The following is an 8,502-nucleotide window of genomic DNA, read 5'->3' as shown; positions in this document are numbered from 1 at the left end:
GGACACGACTGAGCAACTTCACTTTGACTTTTCATTTTCATGCATTGGAGGAGGAAGTGGCAGCCCACTCCAGTGTTCTTGCCTGGAGAATCCCATGGACAGAGGAGCCTGGTGGGCTGCCGTCTATGGGGTCGTACAGAGTCAGACACGACTGAAGCAACTTAGCAGCAGGATCCTATAAAGCATTCAGTTGTGGTGCTGGAGAAGACTCTTGAGAGTCCCTTGGACAATAAGAAGGTCAAACCAGTCATTCCTAAAGGAAATCAACCTTGAATATTCATTGGAAGGACTAATGTTGAAGCTAAAGAAAAGACCTTGATACTGGGAAGAGACATTGATGCTGGGAAAGATTGAAGGCAGGAAAAGGGGACGACAGAGGATGAGATGGTTGGATGGCATCATTGACGCAATGGATGTGAGTTTGAGCAAACTCCGGGAGATAGTGAAGGACAGGGAAGCCTGGCATGCTGCAGTCCATGGGGTCACAAGGAGTCAGACATGACTTAGCAACCGAACAACAAATGCCCCTGTAATCCCACTTCTGGACATATATCCAGAGGGGGAAAAATGCCTGAAATGATACATACACCCCCATGTTCATTGCAGCATTGCTTACAATAGCCAAGACATGGAAGCAACCTAAATGTCCATAGTCAGAAGAATGGATAAAGACGATACGCTATAAATATATAAATAAATAATGCTCAGCCATTATAAAGAATGATATAATGTCATTTGCAACAGCATGGATGGACCTAGAGATCGTCATCGTGAGTGAAGTAAGTCAGACAAGAGAAATATCGTATGATGTTGCTTACATGCAGAATCTAAAAAAGAAACTATACAAATGCACTTATTTACAGAATAGAAACAGTCTTCCATACTTAGAGAATGAACTCACTGTTACTAGTGGGGAAATGTGGAGGGAAGGGATAGTTAGGGAGTTTGGGATGGACATGTACCCACTGCTCTGTTTAAAACAGATAACCAACAAGGACCTACTGCATAGCACAGGGAACTCTGCTCAGTGTTATGTGGATGGGAGTCCACATAATGTTAGTCTGAATGGGAGGGGAGTTTGGGGAGAATGGATACATGTGTATGTATGGCTGAGTCCCTTTGCTGTCCACCTGAAACCATCACAGCATTGTTAATCGGATATACTCCAATACAAAATAAGTGTTAGCAGCTCAGTCATGTCTGACTCTGCAATCCCATGGACTGTAGCCCACCAGGCTCTTTTGTCCATGGAATTTTCCAGGCAAGAATACTGTAGTGGGTTGCCATTCCCTTCTCCAGGGGATCCTCCAAACCCAGGGATTGAACCTGGGTCTCCTACACTGCAGGCAGATTCTTTACTGTCTGAGCTTCCAGGGAAGCCCTCTTTTTTATATAAAATTAAAAGTTTCTAAGAAATCAAAAATGTTCAGTCTGGGAAAGACAGGTAAGAGAATGAAAAGACAGGAACTTCCCTGGTGGTCTGGTGGTTAAGGATCTGCGTTGCGATGTAGAGTATGTGGGTTCAATCCCCAGTCTGGGAGCTAAGATCCCACCTGTCACAGAGCAACCAATCCCACATCAAGCTAGAGAGTCCACGTGCCTAATGAAAGGTCCCACACGATGCAATGAAGATCCCACATACTGCAACTAAGATCCAAGGCAGCCAAATAAATAAATTTGTTTTTGAATGAGAGAGGATGAAAAGACAAGCTACAGCCTTGGAGAAAGCATTGGCGAATTGCACGCCCATCAAAGGACTGATATCCAGAATGTATAGAGAGCTATCAGGGGGTATAGCTCGGGGGTAGAGCATTTGACTGCAGAATGCATAAACTCACAACTCAGCAGTAAACAAACAAACAATCCCAAGAGGGCATATGAAAGGTGTATGTTCAATGTGTTCAGTATCGTTAGACATCAGGGAAAGGCACATTAAAGCCACTGTGAGATGAACTACACAGCTACTGGAATAGTGCGTGCATGCTCAGTCCTATCCGACTCTGCAGCCCCACGGACTGTACCCACCAGGCTCCTCTGTCCATGGGATTTACCAGGCAAGAATACTGGAGTGGGTTGCTATTTCCTTCTCCAGAGAATCTTCCCAACCCAGGGATTGAACCTGTGTCTCTTGTGTATCCTGCATTGCATGTGGATTCTTTACCAACAGTGCCATCTGGGAAGTCCAGTAGAAAAGCAAGACTTAAAAAAAAAAAAAAAAAACCAACAACACTAAATGCTGGTGAGAGTGTGGAGGAACTGGAACTCTCATTCATTGCAGGGGGGAAAGCAAAATGGCACAGGCGCTCTGGGAAAGAGTTTTAACAGTTTTCATAAAATTAAACATCCACTTGCTGTGTGACCCAACTGTCCCACTCTGAGGTATTGACTCTAGAGAATGAAAGTTTATCTTCATACAAAAACATACAAGAATGCTTATAGCAGCTCTATTCATAAACACCAAATCTCAGAAAGGACCCAAATATTCTTCAGTGGTGAATGGATAAATAAGCCCCACACTCTTGAGAAACCTATATGCAGGTCAGGAAGCAACAGTTAGAACTGGACATGGAACAACAGACTGGTTCCAAACAGGAAAAGGAGTTCGTCAAGGCTGTAGATTGTCACCCTGCTTATTTAACTTATATGCAGAGTACATTATTGGAAACGCTGGGCTGGAGGAAGCACAAGCTGGAATCAAGATTGCCGGGAGAAATATCAATAACCTCAGATATGCAGATGACACCACCCTTATGGCAAAAAAAGTGAAGTGGAACTAAAGAGCCTCTTGATGAAAGTGAAAGAGGAGAGTGAATAAGTTGGTTTAAAGCTCAACATTCAGAAAACGAAGATCATGGCATGCAGTTCCATCACTTCATGGCAAATAGATGGGGAAACAGTGGAAAGAGTGTCAGACTTTATTTTGGGGGGCTTCAAAATCACTGGAGGTGGTGACTGCAGCCATGAAATTAAAAGACGCTTACTCCTTGGAAGGAAAGTTATGACCAACCTAGATAGCATATTCAAAAGCAGAGACATTCCTTTGCCAACAAAGGTCCATCTAATCAAGGCTATGGTTTTTCCAGTGGTCATGCATGGATGTGAGAATTGGACTGTGAAGAAAGCTGAGCACCGAAGAATTGATGCTTTTGAACTGTGGTGTTGGAGAAGACTCTTGAGAGTCCCTTGGACTGCAAGAAGATCCAAACAGTCCATTCTAAAGGAGATCAGTCCTGGGTGCTCGTTGGAAGGACTGATGCTAAAGCTGAAACTCCAATACTTTGGCCACCTCATGAGAAGAGTTGACTCATTGGAAAAGACCCTGATACTGGGAGGGATTGGGGGCAGGAGAAGGGGATGACAGGGGATGAGATGGCTGGATGGCATCACCGATTCGATGGACGTGAGCTTGAGTAAACTCCAGGAATTGGTGATGGAAAGGGAGGCCTGGAGTGCTGCGATTCATGGGGTCGCAAAGAGTTGGACATGACTGAGCGACTGAACTGATTCATCCATACCATTCTGCAGCAAAGAGGGATGAAATATTAATACAAATAAGCAGCAACTTGCCTGGATCTTGAAGCCATTAGGCTGAGAGAATGGAGGCAGCAGGGTTACATGCCACGTCTTGGTTCACACCCTCCAGAGCTTCCCAGGTGAAGTTGGAAACTGACGTCTACATGCAGGGCAGGAGAGACCTAAGAGGCAGGTCATTCTAAATTGGTATGTGACAGGGTGAACAAGGGGCTTCTCTGGTGGTTCAGGTGGTAAAGAATCCACCTGCAATGCAGGAGACCTGGCTTTGATACCTGGGTTGGGAAGATCCCCTGGAAAAGGGAACAGCTATTATCCACTCCATTATTCTGGCCTGAAGAATTCCATGCACAGAGGAGCTGGGCAGGCTACAGTTTGTGGTGTTGGAGAAGATTCTTGAGAGTCCCTGGGGCTGCAAGAAGATCAAACCAGCCCATCCTAAAGGAAATTAGTCCTCAATATTCATTGGAAGGACTGATGCTGAAGCTGAAACTCCAATATTTTGGCCACCTGATGTGAAGAAGTGACTCATTGGAAAAGACCCTGATGCTGGGAAAGATTGAAGGTGGGAGGAGAAGGGGATGACAGAGGATGAGATGGTTGGATGGCATCACTGACTCAATGGACATGAGTTTGAGTAAGCTCTGGGAGTTGGTGATGGACAGGGAGGCCTGGAGTGCTGCAGTCCATGGGGTCGCAAAGAGTTGGACACGACTGAGCAACTGAACTGAACTGAACTGAACTGAGGGTTAATAAGCAAGGGGTGGGACTTGCCTGGTGGTCCAGTGGCTAAGACTCCGAGTTCCCAATGCAGGGGGCCTGGGACCAATCTTTGGTGAGGGAACTAGATCCCACATGCCAAAACTAAGCCTCAGCACAAGCAAATAAATACATAAATATTTCTTTTAAAAAATAAGGAAGGGGATGGGCTTCCCAGGTGGCTCAGTGGTAAAGAATCCACCTGCCAATACGGGAGATGCTGGTTCAATCCCTGGGCCTGGAAGATTCCCTGGAGAAGGAAATGGCAACCCACTGTAGCATCCTTGCCTGGAAAATCCCATGGACAGAGGAGCCTGGTGGGCTATAGTCCTAGGGGTGGCAAAGAGTCAGACACTACTTAGCGACCAACCCACAACAACAAAACAAACAAGAGGACTGACTCACCAGACTCGTCTTGGGCCACAGGACAAGTGGATCTCCCCAACACCTGCCAGAAGCTTAAAGTTTATATAGAGAGCATCCCTGGGTTCAGTCACTTCTGTTGTCCAGGTGGTCACAATTACACCTTACTCCAGGTCATGTCCTGGAGAACGGCTTCCGCTGTGGGAAAGGTGGACAGAACTACACTCCAAGAACACGGAGGGGGCAAGCCACCTCTGATGGCCTGGATCCAGCTGTTGGGTGGACCAGCCATCACGTCCTCTCGATGATTCTCTCCAACCCTGTTTGTTTCCATTTATGTGACATTCACAAAAAGACAAAACTATTACAGTGATATAGTGATGTGAACAGATCGATGGTTGCTGTGGGTTAGGAGAGGTGAGGGTGTGATTCCAAGGGGAGAGCAGAAAGGAATGTGTTTGGGTTTTGTTTGTTTGTTTTGGTCACACCACACAGCTTGCAGGAGTCTTAGTTCCCTGACCAGGCATTGAACCTGCGCCTCCAGCAGTGGAAGTGTGGAGTCCTAACCACTGGACTGTCAGGAAATTTGCATAAAGGAGTTTTTTCAGTGATAGAACTGTTTTGGATCCTGATGGTTGCCGTGGTTACATAAATTTATACGTGTGCTCTGGGAAAGATTGAAAGCAGGAGAAGAAGGGGATAACAGAACGAGATGGTTGGATGGCATCACCGATTCAATAGACAGGAGTTTGAGCAAGCTCTGGGAGTTGGTGAAGGACAGGGAAGCCTGGCGAGCTGCAGTCCATGGGGTCACAGAGAGTCGGACGTGACTGAGCGACTGAACAACAGCAAAACAATGCACAGAAATGTACACCAAAAAAAAAAGGCCAATTTTACTGCATTTCAATCCAAAAAATTACATTTAAAAATACAGAAGCCTCAAAAAGTTAATGTAGATTAGTAAGGGCTGTGGATGCGAGAGTTGGACTGTGAAGAAGGCTGAGCGCCAAAGACTTGATGCTTTTGAACTGTGGTGTTGGAGAAGACTCTTGACAGTCCCTTGGACTGCAAGGAGATCCAACCAGTCCATTCTGAAGGAGATCAGCCCTGGGATTTCTTTGGAAGGAATGATGCTAAAGCTGAAACTCCAGTACTTTGGCCACCTCATGTGAAGAGTTGACTCATTGGAAAAGACTCTGATGCTGGGAGGGATTGGGGGCAAGAGGAGAAGGGGATGACAGAGGATGAGATGGCTGGATGGCATCACTGACTCGATGGACGTGAGTCTCAGTGAACACCGGGAGTTGGTGCTGGACAGGGAGGCCTGGCGTGCTGTGATTCATGGGGTTGCAAAGAGTCGGACACGACTGAGCGACTGATCTGATCCGATCAATATATAGTTACAAATAGAACTTTAAATGGTGTTTTAAATAAAAATATCTTATGATTAAAAAAAGACATGCTCATTACAAAAAATTAGAAAAATGGAAGACACAATGAAGTTTTGGACACTCCCTAAACCAGTTTCCCAAGAATAAGCACTGTTATTATCTTGATGAACACAACCACAGACCTGTCTATGCCTGTGTCTCAGTCCTTTTGGGCTGCTGTAACAAAAACACCATAAACTTACAGTTCTGGACTCTGGGAAGTCCAAGATCATGGCATCAGTGGATTTCGGTGTCTGGTGAGGGCCGCTTTCTGGTTCAAGGACAGCCTTCTCTCTGTGTCTTCACGTGGCTGAAGGGGCAAGGGAGCCCTCTGGGGCCTCTTACACAGGCACAAATCCCATTTATGAGGGCTCCACCTTCACCGCCTAATCCCCTCCCAGAGGCCCCAACTCCTAATGGGGCCTAACCCTTGAGGGTTAGAATTGTGGGGGACACAGACTTTCATTCGATAGCATATTGGGTTTTTTGGGCGGGTGTTAAATATTTACTTTATTTCTTATTTATTTGGCTGCTCTGGGTCTTAAGTGCAACATGAGGGATCTAGTTCCCTGGCCAGGAATCAAACCTGGGCCCCCTGCACTGGGAGCTCACAGTCTTAGCCACTGGACCACCAGGGAAGTCCCCACATTGTTTTTAACAACAATTGCATCATTCTGTATCTATAGTTTTGGTTGTTTGTGTTTGTTTTTTTTTTTTTCACTGACAACGTGTCATTAAAGGGTCTTCTACCATCTGATTTTTAGTGGCTGCTTAGTAATCCATTGGACCATGAGTATACCATAACCTATTTAGCCAATGCCCTATGATTAGACATGTATGTTGTATCCTGTCGTTAATACTCCATATATGAAGGCCAACTTTCAAAATGATGAAAATTCTCATTTCATGGGCAACTTCATTAGCAAGGGAATCGGCAGGATGAAAAAGATTGGAGTTGTATATAGCTGCTGAGAGAAAGAATGTGGATATAGATTGCTAAATTAGATACAGCCATATCCCAAAGACACAGGGATCATCTTTGAGGTTATTTTCTAAATGACAGAAAAGAAAACCTATGTACTTTATCAGCTGTCTACAAATTCGCCTCTAACTTCACAGAGCTGTAAAATGTCTGATCCTTGATTGATGGCAACTAGAAAGTCAAAGGAAATTACGACTCCTGAGAGCATTAGTTGACCCTCAGGTGGGCTTGTTAGAAAACGCCCTTCCATGACATTAAAATGATGCCCCACCCCCTTTTGCCTTATTTCCATTTATGGCTTCTGATACATATTGTAAATTGTCTGATATATACTTCTGTCTGCAGTGGGAGGAAGTGTTTACTCTCCTCCGCCCTCCCCAATATTGAAAGTTATCCTTAAAATCTGTACGAATATGGTAGATTAAAATGTATCAGGCTTATTTTTATCTATACTTCTTGACTTCCTAATAAAGTTGAACATTTTCAATGTGCGTATTGGCCAGGAAAATAGTGTTTTTAAGAAAATATAACTTTAGACCTTCCTGGTGGTTCAGCGGTTAAGACTCTGTGCTCCTAATGCAGAGGGCCAGGGTTCAATCCCTGGTCAGGGAACTAGATCTTCCATGCTGCAACTAAGGCTTGGTGCAGTTAAATAAGTATTTTTTTAAAGAAAATACAACTTACAAATCCAGTTATAATGTTAATATCCTCGGCCTCTCTGAGCCTCTATTTTCTCTTCTGTAGAAGGGTGATAGTAATGCTGGCCTCCAAGCCTGTTGCCACCAGTTGCCTAGAATCATCTCCCCAAATAATCCTTGCCCTCAAATTCTTAACTCACAATTTTTTTCTGGGGCGTTTGAAATTAAGACAGAGACTAAAGCACAAGTGAACCATGACACCCAGCACTGTGCAGAGAGGAAATTTCAGCTTTAGATCTTTAGAATTCCTAGGCCCTGAAGGTAAGTCCCTTGGCCAGGACTTTAGCCTCTGGCTCTAAGAGTTTATCTTAACAAAAGCCCTTCTGACCACAGTGAAGCTTCCTATGGAGGTCTGCCTGGAGGAGGAACGGCAATGAAGATCATTTGTTGAGTGTTTTCTTTCTTTCTTTTTTTCTTCCAGTTTTACTGAGGTGTAATTGACATACAGCACTGTGTAAGTTTAAGGTGACAGCTTCATGATTTGACTTACATGCATCCTGGAATGATGACCACAATAAGTTCAGCGATCATCCATCATCTCATATAGATACAAAAGTAGAGTGTTGGGAGAATTTCCTGGTGGCCCAGTGGTTAAGGCTCTGCCTCTCACTGTAAGGGACGCAGGTTTGATCCCTGGTCGAGGAACTAAGATCCCACACGCCACAGGGCCACTAAGCCCTTGCACCACAACTAGAGAAGGCCCACGTGTCCCAACTACTGAGCTCGCATGCTCTAGAGA

The sequence above is a fragment of the Bos indicus x Bos taurus genome, chromosome 11, assembly GCF_003369695.1.
Source record: "Bos indicus x Bos taurus breed Angus x Brahman F1 hybrid chromosome 11, Bos_hybrid_MaternalHap_v2.0, whole genome shotgun sequence".
In the NCBI taxonomy this organism is placed as follows: Eukaryota; Metazoa; Chordata; class Mammalia; order Artiodactyla; family Bovidae; genus Bos; species Bos indicus x Bos taurus.
The sequence above is the reverse complement of the archived record's forward strand: the minus strand, read 5'-3'. Positions refer to the sequence as shown.